Genomic DNA, 17,053 nt, shown 5'->3' with positions numbered 1-17,053 from the left:
CTTGGCCTTGACGCTATTCCCTGACTCAAGGCCATTCCACGTGCCCGGCCTGGAGCATCAAAACTGGGAACCACCACATATTGGGGACTGCAGCAGCCACTGGGAAATGAAGGGAAAACTGTGACTAGTAACAGAAAGGTGTGGGCACCTGCGACCCTGTGACCTCACGTCTGGGAAGGTGGGCCGAGGAACGGCACCAGCGTCCAAGGCGGCGTGCGCAGACGCCCATGGTCAAACCCGTGTTAGCAAAAGGACACCCAGTAAGGCTTCCTGCTGACCGAGCCCTGGGCCGGTCAAGCGCGTGACGGACGGCACACCCCCAAGCCACAGCGGCCGGCTCCATACAGACGCAGCGCACAAGATCCGTAGACACGGAGGGAAAGGCTATGTCCCACCATTAAACTTAAAAAGACAAATACAAAATGATACAGTGGGATGACTACTGATCTGAATCTCATCGGCTGGTGGAAAATACTTAAAGGGAGTGTGTGGAGAGGAAGTAAGTTGTGCTTATGTTTTACGGTTATGTATTTCTTGTTTTCGGCTCCGCGCTCTAAAAAGAACTTATTTTGAAGTCTGTTTTTTACAAAGCCGTTCTTCCTTTCCCTGGGCACACACGGTGCACTCTGGCCGTCTGTGCCAAGTGCTGACACGGGTAAGAACTGGGCGTATACTTAGGAGACCAGCCTCCAGGAGCGGCTGTCTCATCTCGGGGGACACACACAGAAACTTACACTGACGTGTGAGGAGGGAGAAGGAGGTAGCAGGACTGAACAAGGGAAAACGCAGGGGCCTCAGCGTGCACAGGCACGAGTGCCGGGAGCAGGCTAGGGGTCAGGTCACCCCGCTGTTCTGCCAAACCTGAGGCCTCCCTCTCGCTCCATAAAAGCCCAAACCTCACCATGGTCCCCAGAGCCCATGTGACTGGACCATTGGTTCCCAACATCGTCACACAGAAGGCCTTGCTCACGCTCCAGCCGCTCTGGTCTCTGCTGTCCTTCCACTTGCTCAGCATGCCACTGGCCCCAGGGCCTTTGCAGGTAAGGTTTCTCTGTCTAACAAGACCCCTTCCCCTCTCCAGATGTCAGCAGCTCTCCCTTCCCTCAAGTCTACACTCGAATGCTGTCACATCCTTGCCCATTCTCCATGAAACTACAGCCCAAGTCTCCCAATGTACTTTTCTGCTTTATTTTTACCCCACAGCACTCAGAACTGTCAGATGTAATGTGTGGTTACCGTTTGAATTCTGCCTCACTCCACAAAAACTCATGCTCCTTCTGGGTAGGGCTTGCGTCTGTTTTATGCATTGCTGCACTGCCAGAGCCCAGCATAATGCCCGGCACACAGTAGGTCCTCCACAAATGCTTGCTGTGTCCAGGAATGACAGAATGAGCGAGCCTCAGTGTCTTCATCCATCTACCAAAGTGGGCACGGTGACATTTCTCCCTTCACTAGTCACTGTGTCAGAGCAGCGAGCACCCGAGAGGGCGGCTGTGCAGTGGGCTCGGCCTTGGCGGGGCCAGCAGAGCCCACCCATTGGGATCCCCCCCACTTGCCTCAGAGGCTCAGTGCTTTAAATAAGGAAACAGCCTTCATTTCTGTAGTCAGCTGTACAGGCTGTCAACAGCCGGGGGAGAAAGGAAAAAAAAACAAAAATGAAAGAAAATGAAATGTGCCTCAGCTCTTTTTGCATCCAAGAAAAGTATACAGATTTTTTTTTTTAATAATAAAACCGGAAAAACAAAAGCAACCAGTTTAACAAATGAGATTTTGCTCTTGTCAAAGGAAATGTTTTTTAAGCCAATTCTAAACAACCCTCCCAACCTGTAAAAGTCTCCCAACGTGAAACTCTTGGAGCTTGAAAAGGTCTCTCGCCGGCAAGAGTGCTTCCAACAGTACCTGGAAACGAGGTTCATTAAAAGCTATCTTTAGCATTATCAGCGTTTTTGTTATTATCCCACATCCTTCAAGAAGTGTGTGGCACGTCTGCAAGCGGAATTACAAAAGGAAGAGCAGGGAGGGACGGAAGGAAAGCTGCCCTGGCCCTGGGGATCTCTCACTGTGCCCACAGCCTGAAAGAAAACAGGAGAAAAAGATCCAGGACTTGAAAAGATAAATCAAACTAGGACCCGCAGGGCCTTTAAAAATACTAGTGACACGCCGCTGGGATACATTTCATGAGTGCAAGAGTTTCGCGTGTCTTCCAGATGTCGAGAAGTGACACTTAAAAAGTTTCAATAGTATTTGAGAGGAGAGCTAAAAACAGAGGTCAAGGGGACCGCTGGGGATTGTGGGAAGGACGGGACGTCCCTCGCATGGAGGCAGCACCCTATTAGTATTTGCTGAATAAGTGAACGGAAGGACATAAAAATGAAGCAATGAGCTGCCAACACTCCCGCTGATACACAACATTACTCTTCTATCTGAAATGACACGGGCTCCCCCAAAGTCCCCTCCTCATATGGGGAAGAGAGTCCAGGCAGCTGAATCCATAGGGTGCAGTTAATGACCCAAAAGAAAGAGGGCTCAGCATCCAACCAGAGGGCAGAGCAGGTGCAGGGGTTCAAATCTCAGAGTATCCGCTCCGCCAGCCGGATTCCCAAGGAATAAAATCAGCAGGTAAAGCTGCTGAAAATCCTGCCTGGAGGGCCGGGACTGCCTGCCCACCCGCCTTTCCGGGGAGTCACTTACCTGTCAGCATCTACCGCGGGCAGGGCCAGCTCTGTACTAGGCCTTCCCTGGTGCGACCTGTAATCGTCCTCTCAGCCTAGGAGGGGAATCTCGTGCCACGTGGTCAGGAGCCAGGGCTGTGCCAGGAGGTGGGGGAGGGGTGCCGGCTCCAACGTCCTGAGGCTTCAATTCTCTCTGCAACCTGACTCCCTTACAGAATGACCACCAACACCCAGAGCAGGCTGACCCAGTGGAACCAGAACCGCAGACCCAGCTCAGCACAGTCCCGTCCTGTGTGACGAAAGGCTGAGATGCTTTTCAGAGACAACGGCCCCAAACTGCAGGTCACCCAGCGGAAGCATGCACGCAGGAGAGACCTGTGACCTCCAGCTGCACCTGCAACCAAAGTGTCCCCCTACACACACACGGAGCCAAAGGACCCGTCACGACCAGAACTTGCACGCCGGAACCTTTCAGGCCCCAACATGACGGCGGGTCCTGCAGGTCCACCTGCCAGCAAAACGACGACGGTGCAGAATGTTTCTGTCACTTCAGGTCGTTTGCTACGAGCCTTTGAGGGCTCCCGACCTCACATCCTGGGCCATCGCTGGCCTGATTCCTGTCCGGAATCCTATGTCTGTGTGTCTGATATCTTTGCTCAGCATGTTTTTGAGTTTCGTCCATGTCATCATGCGAATCCGTCCTTCAGTCCTTTAGGTTGCTGAAAAGCACCGCGTGCAACACGTCTCATGTCTAATGTGTTCCCATTGACGGGCACTTGGTTGTTTCCAGGTTTTGGTTATTATGAGAAATGCTGACGTACCAGGACTTTTGTGAACATATTTGTCTTGGGAATTGCTAGTTCACACAGAAGTGCGTATTTAACTTGATAAAAAAAACCCTCCAAATCTTTCTCCAAAGTGGCTGCAAAGTGTGACGGTTCTAATTGCACCATTGGGGAAATTCCAATTAAAAAAACTCTTTTGTCTGGATTTTTCACTCACCATAATAGTTTTGAGATGCACCTATGTTTCCACATGCACTGATATTTTGTCATTTGTTTTTGCAGAATAGTGCGGATGAACCCCAATTTGTTTATGAATTGACTTGCACATTTATTTCCAGTCTGTGGCTTCGTAAACACACTGCTATAAACTTTCTTTTACAAGTACTTGTGTGGACATATGCTCCCATTTTTCTTGAGTAAACACCTACGAGAGGAAGAGCTGGGCCAGACGGTCGGTGCACGATTAACTATTTAAGATTGTTTTCAAATGGGTTACACGAGTTTGCATTCCCACTGTAGCACATGAGACGTTTACACATTTCCTATCCTTCCCAGTACTTGCCATGACTAGTCTTTTTAATTTTAGGCATTCTAGTAGGCACAGAATATTATCTTATTATGGTTTTAACTTGATTTTTACCAATGGCGAATGATGTATATCTTTGTGTGTGTGTGTGAAATGTCTGCTTAAACCTGCTTAAACTTTTTTTCAAAACGGGGTTTCTGTCTTCTTATTACTGAGTTATCAGAATTCTTCATATTTTTTAGATATGAGCCCTTTGATAGCTATATGGTTTACAAATATTTTCTACCAGTCTGTGTATTGCCTTTTTACATTTGTAGTATGCAGAGGGACAAAAACTAAATTATGATGAAGTCAAATTTATCATTTTTCTCTTATGAATTGAATTTTGGGTGTCATTTATAAGCAATATTTCAATAATACAAGAATGCAAAAATTTTCACCTGTGTCACCGTCTAAAAGTATTACAGTTTTAAAATTTATATTTAAGCTTATGGTCCATTTTTGAGCTCGTTCTGATGTGGTGGGGACGGTTCAGCTTTTGGCATAAGGATATCCAACTGTTCCAGGACAATTTCTTGAAAAAACTATCATGTTTCACTGAATTTCTTTTGAATCATTTCTGAAAATCGACTGAGCACACAGGCGTGGACCCACTGTGTCCCATCCCACTGAGGGACTCGGGGCCAGTGGTTTCATGACTCCCACGTTGCCTGTATCTGGGACATTATTTTTAAACTCAGGAAGTATAAGTTCTTCAACTTGCTCAATGTGCTTGAAAATACTTGGATTGTCTTTGCTTTTCCTCCCTCTAAAGACATAAACTTTAGAATCAACTTGCTGATTTTCACGAAACATACTGCTGGGGATTAGATGTGAATTGCACTGAATCTCAGTTCGGGAAGATGTCACGTCTTCCAATCTATGAACAGAGAATTTCTCTCCATTTACTTAAGTCTCCTTGGATTCTTTCATTAATGTTTTGTACTTTTCAGGATACCGATATTGCACATATTTTGTTTAGGTTTCTACTTATTTCATGTTTTTTCTTACTACTGTAAAGTGAACCATCTGTTAAATTTCACTTTCCAATTGTTCATTTCTAATATAAATACAGGTTTTTCTGTTGACCCGTTGTCCTGTACTCTTGCTATCTCACTTATGAGTTCTAGTAACTTTTATGTAGCTTCCTTAAGATTTTCTAAGTAGACAATCATGAAATTTTGGATAGATAAAATTTTATCTTTTCATTTCCAATGTGCATGATTTTATTTATTTATTTGCCTATAACACTGGCTAGGACTTCACTGTACTTGTGGATACGAAGGTGAGAGTAAAAATAAACTTGCTTTGTTCCTGATATTAAAAGAGAAAGCACCTGTTTATTCACCATTAACTACGATGCTATTTGCGGGGTTTTTTGGTGGTGTTGTGTTCTGCTCTGCTTTGTACATGCCCTTTGGAAAGCTGAGGAAGTTCCCTTCTATTTCTAATTTGCTGAGGGTTTTTATCATGTATGGTTGTCATATTTTGTCAAACACTTTCTGTTTTGCATCTATTGTGATAATCATAGGATTTTTTGGTTTTTTAACCTGTTAATACACTGATTGGCTTCTGAATGTTGAACAAGCACTGCATTCTTTGGATAAACTGCACTTGGTCACTGAATGGTTAATTTTATGTGCCCATTTGGCTGGGCTGAGGTACGCCCAGGTAGCTGGTAAGACACTGTCTCTGGGTGTGTCTGTGAAGGTGTTTCTAGAAGAGATGAGCTTCGGTCAGTAGACAGAGACCTGCCCCCACCCACGTGGGTGGGCATCCCCACTCCACGGAGGGTCTGGGCAGAATCGGGGGGAAGGGCAAGTTCTCTCACCTGAGCTGGCACCTGCTCCTGCCGACAGACATCGGTGCTCTGGTTGTCCAGCCTCTGGGCTTGAATTAGGACTTGACGCCTTTGGCGCCCGTGGGCTCAGTCCTTCAATTTTGCTCTGGAACTAAAGTACCAGTTTCCCGGGGCCTCCAGCTGCAGACACCACATCCTGGGACCCCTCAGCCCACCCCTCACAATAAACCCCTTTCTACTGTACATATCTTATTGTTCTGTTTCTCTGGAGAACCTGACCAATATAATCATTCTACATTTTTTTTATATTTCTTATATTTTCATGTATTTCAGAATTCATCTTGCGAACATTTAGTTGAAATTTTCATGGCTATGTTCACAATGGATAGTGATGTGTACTTCCCTTTGCAAGCCTGTTGAGGTCAATGCCTTTTCCTCCATAGACACGGGATTGCTGCTGTTTCTAAGAATCTCTGCCTTGTGCGAGGACTAGATTTCCCCCCATGCTGTCTACTGAAATGCTACTGTTTTAACTCTTACATGTACATATATACACACTTGTTTTCTGGCTGCTTTCAAGATTATTTTGTTATTCTTGGACTTCAGCAATTTGACATGATGTGCTTAGGTGTGCTTTTCTTTGCATTCATTCTGCTTAGTTTTGCTGGAATTTGTGGATCTATTAGTCAATGTGTTTTTTTTAATAAGTTTCAGGAAATTTCTAACATTATTTCTTCATCTGTTTTTTTTGTATTGTTCTCACTCCCACTTCTGGGACTCCAATTATTTGTATGTTAAATATATTGTTTCACAGTCCTTAGGGCTTTATTTTCTTCAATATTTTGTTCTCTTTTTCGTTCTTTGAATGTCTAGCAATTTTTGACTGAAAATTGTAAAGAACTTGTAGAATCTTGGGGTTCTATTTGCTTCCTCTAAAGACTGTTGCTTTGTTCTTGCTGGATAATTCAGTCACTGCCCTGCCGTCCTGACTTGTGAGGCTGCTTTCTTTTGTTAGAGCAGATGGTGGGATGCTCGGGGGTCTCCAGGCCCCTCACTCGTAAGAGCAAAACCACCCGCAACAGTCCTGTCAGTGCACCATTACGGGGCTTGTTAGGGCAGGTCCAGAGAAGAGCTCACTCTAGGTGGTGTCATTACCCTGAAACTACGTCCTTTCTGATGCCTCTTACTAAAAGGCTGGTGCAGGGGCGAGTAACAAGTTCTTAATGAACGGAGTCTTTATCCTGACCAGGCTGGCATTCGAACGTCCCCTCCATATCGTGACCTCTTTTTTTTCTGTTTCCCTTGCATCCCTGCAGTAGCCACTTCCTTGTAAGGCTCGTGTTGTCTCACCCTTTGTATGTGCAGCCCAGCATTAGGCGAAGCACCCATGGAGCCCCTTGCATAGACTTCTGGGCACTCCCCTGTCATTTACTTATGCTGTCACAGCTTCCAGCTCCCTGAGCTACCCCCAGAGGCCATTGTCTGCTCCTTGGTGCAGGTCACCATACGTGCTCTGCCTGGACCACGGCTTCTCCATTTAATTGGGAAATTACCCCTGACAGAGAGCGAGGGCAAGTGTGGGGCTCACCCTGTGGATTTTCCTTTTTCAGGGATTGTAGCTGAAAAGGGTGCCTCATTTATGTTGCTTAGTTTCACAGCTGGTTATATTGGTAGGTCTGCTACCACTCTGTCATAGCTGGAAGCAGAAATTCTCTCTCTCTCTCTCTTTTTTTTTTTTTTTTGATAAACAAGAACAAAGAGGACAGATCAGTTGATCTGAGCTGACAACCCTAATTGGCTGGTCATGCTGGTGGCACTGAGAAGGATCTGGGGTCTGGGTCCTACGTTTTGGGAATGATTAGTAAGGTCTTCCGTAGGTGACGTGACTAAAGTGGAGAGTTGTGTCACTGACCTGCTAACAGCCCTTTGCTTGAATCTTAGCCTCAAAAGAAGAAAGGTCCTCAATGATCATCTTGTTTAAATTCCCTACAGGACACTGAGGACTTCTGGATAAGGGAAGATGCACTTTATTTTGGCCCAAACATTCCCATGGTCTGAAAGTCACACTGAGACTTCAGTCCTTGGCTTTCTCTGCCCCACGCTTTGTGCAGGTATAATGACTGCGCGTGGTCTTGGAAACACTGAAAGACTGATTTCCAGCACACGGCCAGCCATCAGGCAGGACCACAGGACTAGAGCTGGGTAGGGACACCGAGCGGAAGAGGTAGGTGTCATTTACGAGCTGAAGCAATGAAGGGCCAACGTGCCACCCTGTGCTCCTTCTTTTCAGCCACGGCGATCTTGGAAGTCACTTGTCAAAGTGGTAGCAAGACACGGGGAAGAGGGCTGCGTGCCTGCGCCACTGGATGAGGCAGGACTCCGCCAATCCAAACTGGCCCTTTGGAAAGTAAGCCATAAACTTGCATTATGCTGAGCTACAGAGATTTGTGGGTTTGTCTGTCACAGTAGCTACTTAGTAGTTATTTAGCTTAAAGAAAAAAGTAGTTATTTAGCTTAAAAAGACAGAATCTTATTCCTTCACAGATTCTGTCTTTGGTTTTGTTAAAGCATCAGCATTCATCCTTTCTTTCTCATCGTCCTTCAGTTAAAATTCTAAACCCTTAAGGTCACATTTGAAAAGGGCTGCACTTCTCCCACAATGAATGACGTGTTAGGCTGTGCGGTCCTGTACAGGCACGATGAGCCCTGGGGCGCAGGCAGCCTGTCCCTGTGCTTCCAGGGCCTTGTTTCTAAGCTGAGCTGTTACTCAGGCTGGATCGCCAAAGGGAGAGATGGACATTCTGAAGAAAGGAACGAATGCTTTGAACGCCAGAGGCAAATCCCGAGTGTTTTGGCCTGGCTTTCTTAAATTTGGAGCTTCTATAGCTCATCAGATTTATGTGAGTCAAATCCAGGTGGGGACAGGGTCCTAGCCCCAAAGGCCAAGGGCTGACATGTTTGCCAGTAATCTTCGTTAGGCCAAACCGTCCCTGCCCGATTTAGCTTTTCCCAAGAAAATGCATCTAAAAGTTTTGGCAAATGCATTCACCGGCACCGCCTCTGCCATGCTCCTCAGCTGCACTGCCGTCACCACCATCAACACGAATGTGCCAATCACTGCACTTAACACAGGGCCCCATCTTCATAACTGCTGTAAATGCCTTCACGCATGTGACAGTCACTTCTGTGGCTGTACCCACCGCCACCACCTTTGCAACGATCACCTTTAGAATCAATCATCATGACATCCTTTGTATAAGGAATTGCCACTGTTGCCTTTATCAGTTCATCCTTCGTTAAATAAGCATTTACTGCCCATCTAACATGGCACCATACTAGATGTTTAAGGGACAGAGGTGAACACGTCGGAAATTACCATTGTCGACGCGTGAAGACAGGTAATTTATACACATATTTACAGAAAGTATGCTTAATGTTGTCATATAGCAGGTATAGGTGCTATGACAGGCATAGGGACAATTTTTCCCTGTTGAGTCAGGGACGATCTCTGGGAAGAAATTATTCTAAACTGAGTCTTAAAGGGTATGTGAGAGCCAGACAGAGATGGTACAGAGACAGGAAATTTCAGGCCTTCACCGGGGAAACCAAAGGCAAATGGCCAATAAATGATGCTTTGGCCTCATTACTAATAAACATTTCATTAAAAGGAAGTATGATAGTCATCTATCAGGTTGGCAAAGATGATTTAAATACCAATGCCTATTTTTGTCAGAAATGCCACAGCCGTTGACTGCAGGACATGCAGAACTGGCAGAACTTTCTGGAAGGCACTGTAGAAACATATCAAACAACTTTTTTTAAATGTTACAATTTTAAAAATTATCTTCTAAGAATTTATCCTAATGAAAAGAGAAAAACCCACAGATAGGGAAACAGTAAAAAACATCTGGGGCAGCCACATAATGAGTGAATAAATGAATATTGCACAACCATTAAAATCCGTTTGACGGAGCATGTGTTGCCAGGACATGGCATGTGACACAATGTGCAACATCTGGAACGAGACCATGATTCGGTGCACACAGCGCGTCTGCCGGGACCGGCTGAGGCTGGCTGACCTTCCGGCCTCAGACCTCTGCTGCCCGCGGCAGCAGATTCATCTCTTACTCGTATCCCAGGCGGGGCAGGCCCCCCGCCACCGCGCCTGTAGGTGTCTCCTCTGAGTCCCAGGGACTCAAGGATGGTTCCTCCAGCACAAGACAAAGGAGCTGAGAGCCGGTGCTGACTGTCAGGACTCCTGACGCCAGGAATGGAGATGGACACCAGCACCCACCCCATTCTTCTGACCACACCCAGCTTCGTGGCCCAAGTAACGGAAATGCAGCTGAAGAAATGTAGATGAACGTATGGAGATTTGTGAGAATTAGGAAGCGCTGACAATGTTTGGAAAACCAATCTGCGTGTCTGTTCATGTATCTCTTTACCCCCAGTCCTTCCACCTGTTCACCAGCCACGCACGTCTCCACCCGCCCGTCTAGCTCTAGGTTGTACTTAGAGGCGATGGGAGGACACGCCTGGATGTGCTTACAGCGATTATACACAGGTGGAATGGACGATTTTTTTCCCCCTTATCTTGTTCTGAAGCTTTAAAATTTATTACATTTGTAGGTGTGCTTGTATAATCAGAAAAAGAGATGTTCTATTTAATTTTAAAAAGAGCCAGCCAATGCACTTGAGGAAGCTGCTTGACTGAGGGGGAAGCACATTTGAATCAGTGGCCCCCTGAGCTAGACTGTTTGCAAAGACGAACAGCTTGACCGTGTTTCCCCAAAAATAAGACCTAGCTGGGCCATCAGCTCTAATGTGTCCTTTGGAGCAAAAATTAATGTTAAGACCTGGTCTTATTTTATTATAAGACCCGGTCATATATAATATAATATAAGACTGGGTCTTATATTAATTTTTGTTCCAAAAGGTGCATTAGAGCTGATTGTCCAGGTAGGTTTTCTTTTTGAGGAAATACGGTATTATTCTCAATACCATCGTGGACCTGCTTTAATGAATAGGAGGGATGAGTTACGGTTGGCCTTATAATTGTGTGTATCAGGGAACCCTGTGGGACACGTGACATTTGATTCGGTCCATCTGTGAACATGTGGAGATGAGCAGTGGCAGGTAGGCAAACACAGGGCACAGAACCGGCAAAAGCCTGGCAGCAGTCAAGTGCAGGGCACGGGGAGCACGGTCAGGGGCCAATAAGTGAACCCAGAATGCAGACAGCATCTCTTGATGGGTCATCCATGGAGCCAAAGAAAGAGAAGCATGTGATGTGACTTGGGCAGAGGGCAGGCACGGCAGAAGAAATGGGTGGAAGAGGTACATCTCCAAAGCTTACTCAGTGCCAGGGATGGAGACAGGGACACTCAGGACATGGGGACAGAGGATGAGCAGGGGGCAGGCAGGCAGATGGAAGTTATTTTTACAGGAGGCAGCGACACAGTCATGGGAGGAGAATGCTATCAGCATGGAGCTCTGGAGCTACAGGTGGGACAGGGCCTGGGCGTGCCGTGGAGCAAAACGCCAGTCTGCACTGCCGACCTGGACCACTGCCCTGGGAAGAAAGAGCTCCTCTGAGACCACAGGAAAGCTGATCCCAGGAGCCCCTCCCGTTTCCCAGGCCCCAGGCCCAGGAATAGAGCAGCATTGCCACGTCAGGAAACAGTTTTCCAGGGACAGAAAACTACCCTTGAACTGGTTTAAACAGAGGGGAAGCTCAAGTGGTTCACAAAATTGCAGAGTCCTAGACAGGGTGCAACTTCAGACAGCCTGCTTCTGAGTGCTGAGACAGTCTCACCAGCATTCCTGATTTCCCTAAGTTTCGTTTCCTCAGTGTTAGTTTCATTGTGAAGCAAGTCCTTCCTGGTGCCAGGTGGCAGCTATCACCTCTGGCTTGCATCCTATGCTCCCATTGTTCTTATTGAAAGAGGGCACCTTTCTCTGGGTCACTCCAGCAAGAGTCCTGGGATTTTCTTGGCCTGGTATGCAAACACATTCCAGAATTGATCACGGTGGCAAGGCTCGCCAACAATTTTCTGATTGGCCAGGTTTGGGTCACGTGATTAACCCCAGACCACAGATGGAATCAGTTCCACTTGAACTACAAGAACTGAATGGAAGAAAAAAAAAGTAATTTTATGAGTAAAAATGATGGTGCTTAAGATGGAGGAAAAATAGGGGCAGGCAAACGAGAAATGCCCCCAATTTTCCGACACACTAGTGACCCCGCCGTGAGCACCACCTGCACCACCAGCTTTGTGCTGCGCCGTCAGCAGGTTCATCTTCAGACTGGTGGGAGCTCCAAGACCCGTGCTGTCCGGAAGCCACAACTTTCAGCCCTACCTAGGAGCACTGGCTTCCCAGAGGAGCCCAAATCTTTCTTTGAAGCCCAGGACAATGGCTAAGAGCTTGGAAGCACATTTATTTGTTCCTTGCTCCATAACCCCAAGATCTACACACCTTTTCCTAAGATACTGGCCTGAATGTTGTTCTATGTTAGACAGACAACCCAGAATCAAGACATGTAACTGAAATGATGGAGTGTGACTTCAGAGGCAAAATGCAGTCTTATTTGGACAAGAGACTTAGAAATGTCCCTCAGAGAATGGGGACTTTCCTCTCCTTGTTGAACCCAGTATGACACAAACTAAGTCGTGCAGAATCTGGAGTGAAACAGGCATCTCATGTGGGACCATCCCTTGTCTCCTGGCACACCTACACTAGTTTCAAACGTGCCGTGTTCTGAGCCCTCACCAGCTTCCCTAGAAGCAATTCACCGTTTCCCTTCACCTCGGCCCCACAAAGCATGGATCACATCCGTGACAGCCCTGGAGCTGAGGTCAATCTTTCTTATTCATTCTGGTATCATCAGTTCCCTGCTGGTAGGTAGATACTTAATAAAAATATGATGGATGAATGAATGGATTATGCAGATTGAGTTGGAAGAAACATTAAGAATTTATAAAGTCCAAACCATTGATTATATAGATGAAGAAACTGTCAGCAAATGAGGGCAAACAGCTCACACAAAACACATGGAAAATTCAGAGCAATGTGAGAACTGAGACGCCCACTAATCCTCAACCCAGAGCTGCCCTGCAGGGGGCACTCAATCAGCATTTTGCACACATTGTTTCATTCACGCTCGCGCCCTGGTAAGCCTTATTATCCTTATTTTAATGATAAGGAAACCGAGGATCAGGACAAATGATGGCTAAAGTGTTCTCCCAACTCTGGGAATGCTTCTGGAGCCGACTGTCCAAACCTGTCCTGACCCTCCGGGCTGGCAGACAACCTGAGGATCATCGGGAACCCTACCTGCCTAGTAGAAAGCGCGTCCTTTTCTGTCTCACTCCTTCCCTCACTGGTCGCCTAGTCATCTGAAATAGAAACGCTTCAGTACGAACGATGCCCACGGCCCGCAAGCCTCCTTCTGGACTGAGAGAGAGTGGGAGGGCTTTGGAGGTGGACACAACTGCATCTGTCGTGCTGGCAGAACCTGACCCTGAATACACTTTCCTGTAGCTCCCAATCTAGGCCTATTAGAGAAGGGGAAGAAATAGAGGCTTAACTCCAAATAGATAGATAAGAAATAGAGGCTTAACTCCAAATAGATAGATAGATTTATGCTGAAATTTTCCACGAAGTTCCTTTATCTTCTTCCCTGGAAACCCAGTAACTAAGACAGAATGTATCCATTCTCGATCATAATAAGAACATCTTACGTGTTACCTGCCATATGTGCACTATATATAATCTCACTTGATCCTCACAACAACCTCACAAGGAAAGCGCTATAATTATCCCCACTTTACTGATGAGCAAAAAATAAGTCATACTATGTTAAGCAACTTGGCTAAAGTCACCCACGTAGGAACTGGCAGGGGACAGAGTGAGGCCCAGGCAGTGTCTCCAGAGCCCACAGACTCAGACACTGAATAAAAGTGTCTCGTGATAAAATTAAAATATTAGAATTCATACCCTGTTTTGAGATCTCTCTACCTGTATGACTCTGTGCAAGCCTTGGTTTTCTCACCTATGAAATGGAACTAAAAACTGCCTATTTGATAAAGTATATGATTATCCAATAAAGTTATGTACCTGGGTATGTATTATGAAATACAATTTTTACAGAGATAACAAAGAAAGCTTTGGAATGAGGACATGGTTTCATATCGAATCACCCCAATGTACTAGTTTTTTGCCCATAGACAAATTATTTAAGCTTTGTGAACCTCAGCCTTGAAACTGGATATGAAACATTTTTGTCTGTTAAATAGGAACAATAATTGTCACTTGTTAAGGATGGTGGTGAGCACTGAATGGGGGAAACATCTAGCATAGTGACTTGTGTACAGTCAGCTCTCAGCAAAGCTGGTTTTTGTTCTCCTTTGCCAGCCGATGGCCTGTCACTTCTTTATTATTCAGTTGGCACCTCACTATGGGAAGGTCTTAATCCAAGCTCCAAGCTGTCAGATGCAGACTGGAAGCTTGAACCCCAAATGTGGATTTCAGATTTGGAAGGGCACACGTATGAATGGAATCCATCACATATTTCATAAGTCAGAAACTCCTAAGACATGCAGAAGTTAAGTCAATGAGAGCTGGAGACAATTTATCTAACCTTTGCTGCTCTCAGCAGCTCAGGGACTGTCTGGGGGGCAGAAGTGGAGAATTCTGGCTGCAGTCATCACTTGCAATGGCTCACAGAGCTGAGCTGCAATTCCACTGCTGAACAGCAGGTGTCAGTGTTGGCCACAATGCACAACACCATGAAAATGCACTACGTGCTACTTGTTGGTTCTGGAAAATAAATTACAGAAGTCAAAAAGGCGGTTATTTGAATATGGACTTCCCCATGCTCTTTACCTTGAGTGTTACATGTGCTCGTGGAGGAAGAGAGTCCAGTCTTCTCACAACTCCTCAAAAATGGCTATTCTGGTTGTGGATTGAAACACCGAAATTCTTATACAGCCTAGCCATGGAAAGTGAGCCCACAAATGCTGCACCAGAGACTGGGTGGAAAGGGACAGAAAAGGAAGTTGGGGGAAGGAGAGCATTAAAGAACTTCCAAGGGGGGGGCAGCCAGATGGCTCAGTGGGTTAGAGCTCAAGCTTTGAACACCAGGGTTGCCTGTTTGATTCCCACATGGGCCAGGGAGCTGAACCCTCCACAATTAGAGTGAAGACAATGAGCTGCTGCTGAACTGCCAGAGAGGCGGCCTGATGGCTCAGCTGATTAGAGCGCGAGCTCTCAACAAGGCTGCCGGTTCAATTCCCGCAGGGGATGGTGGGCTGCGCCCCCTGCAACTAAAGACTGAAAATGGCAACTGGACTCAGAACTGAGCTGCGCCCTCCACAACTACATTGAAGGACAACGATCAAGCTGATGGGCCCTGGAGAAACACACTGTTCTCCAATATTCCCTAATAAAATTAAAAAAAAAAAAACTTCCAAGTGGACAATTTTACTACTTATTAGACTCTTAAGCCTAGATTCATGGGGATAAAAGCGTGACTATCACCTGGGAAAATCACAGATACACGTTATGAAATATGGAAAGGATTGTTTCATTTCTATAAAAATACGGGCAGGTGACAGCACATTCAGCGTGGTAGTTAAGAGTGACAGCTCTGGCCGAAGTGTCTGGTGTTGAATGTCAAGGCCATTGTGTGCCAGAGGAGAGAACGGACACATTTGTTAATCTCTGCACATCAGTTACCTGATCTGTAAAATGTGGTTCTAAAGCACCGGCACCAGAAGCGTGGGAGGGTGAAATCGTCCGTGTAAGTGCTGAACAAGCGGCCTAACATGTAGTGAGTGTGCAGGACATCAGCTACTGTGTTTGCATGTAAACTCGCATCTAGTTTTGCAGGGAGATTCAGAACGTACACACAAATGTGTCCACAACAGCCACCAGAATTTTCTGTTTTGTTTACCATTAGCTTGCGTGTTACCTAACAGCCTCCAGAAAACACTTACTATTTTATCATATTAATTATTTAAGGGGGAACAAATAACTGGTCAGAAGTTATTTTGTTGAAAAATGGTACCAACAATTTAAAGAGCTGACCTTCAAAGTGTGTCCCTTATTTCCGTCTAGACCAGGGTGATTTCTCCAAACCTGAGGCTTCTGATGCCAGACCCGCCTCTGCCGCTTCTAGAGCTGATGAACAGGTTTACCAAGATCACAGGATGCAAGACCAATACACAAAAATCTACTGTAATTTCTCTATTTCTGCAAGAACCACTCCCCAAAAATGAAGAAAATAATTCCATTCACAACAGCATCAAAAAGAATAAAGTACTTAGGAGTGAATTTAACAAAATACATCGAAGTCTTATCCACTGAAAACTACAAAACATCGCTGAGAGAAATTAAAATGACTTAAGTAAGTAGTGAGATATGCCATGTTTGCGGATCAGAAGAGTCAATATTGTTAAGATCTCAATTCTCCCCATATTGACCTCTAGACTTTGGTCCAAAAATCTAACTTCCCTGTGACTGTTTCCTACGTGGAAACACATGGATGATAGGACTTTATACGATAAGACCTGCAGAGTTAACTTAGTCCCAGAGGTAACCGGCAGAAACACAGCCCAGAGCCCGACATACAAAAGGCATTTCCATAAATACCCATTAGAGGAAACGATACAGGAGTTGTCCAAGGTGGCATGATTTTCTCAATTTTACTCTGTCCCAGAGTTTCTAGCTCAGCAAGGAGGGCCCATGTGAGACGTGCAAGGCCTGGTGAAGGGGATGAGTGCTATGCAAGACTGAGCGAGTCACACGCGTGTGCATGTGTGTGCGTGTATACACGCATGTGTGTGCGTGTATCTAGGTGCACACAGTATGCGCTTATGTATATTCACAATACGTATATTCTGATTGGCTGGGGAAGTAATAGTGAGCACGTGAGGGATTATTCTAGTGTCCCGCTGTGAATACCGATCAGTGGTAGAACCTTTACTGGGAAGACGGAGCCCAGAGAGAACTAGCTTTGTATCTGTCAGCACATTTAACTATGAAGAGCTGGGGACGAAGAAACGTGTGGAGGCTCCAGGAGGGCGAGCTGACCCATCTCATCTTAGTCTTCCCATTTCCTGATGCCTCATCTGGCACGGGGCCACGTCAGTTGCCATCCCCTGCCCGCCAGTCCCCTGGCTGCTGAGCTTTCTCGGGTGGTCACCTGCCCAGGAGGACCATCGGTGCC

This window comes from Rhinolophus ferrumequinum (assembly GCF_004115265.2).
Source record: "Rhinolophus ferrumequinum isolate MPI-CBG mRhiFer1 chromosome 15 unlocalized genomic scaffold, mRhiFer1_v1.p scaffold_54_arrow_ctg1_1, whole genome shotgun sequence".
NCBI lineage: Eukaryota > Metazoa > Chordata > Mammalia > Chiroptera > Rhinolophidae > Rhinolophus > Rhinolophus ferrumequinum.
The sequence above is the reverse complement of the archived record's forward strand: the minus strand, read 5'-3'. Positions refer to the sequence as shown.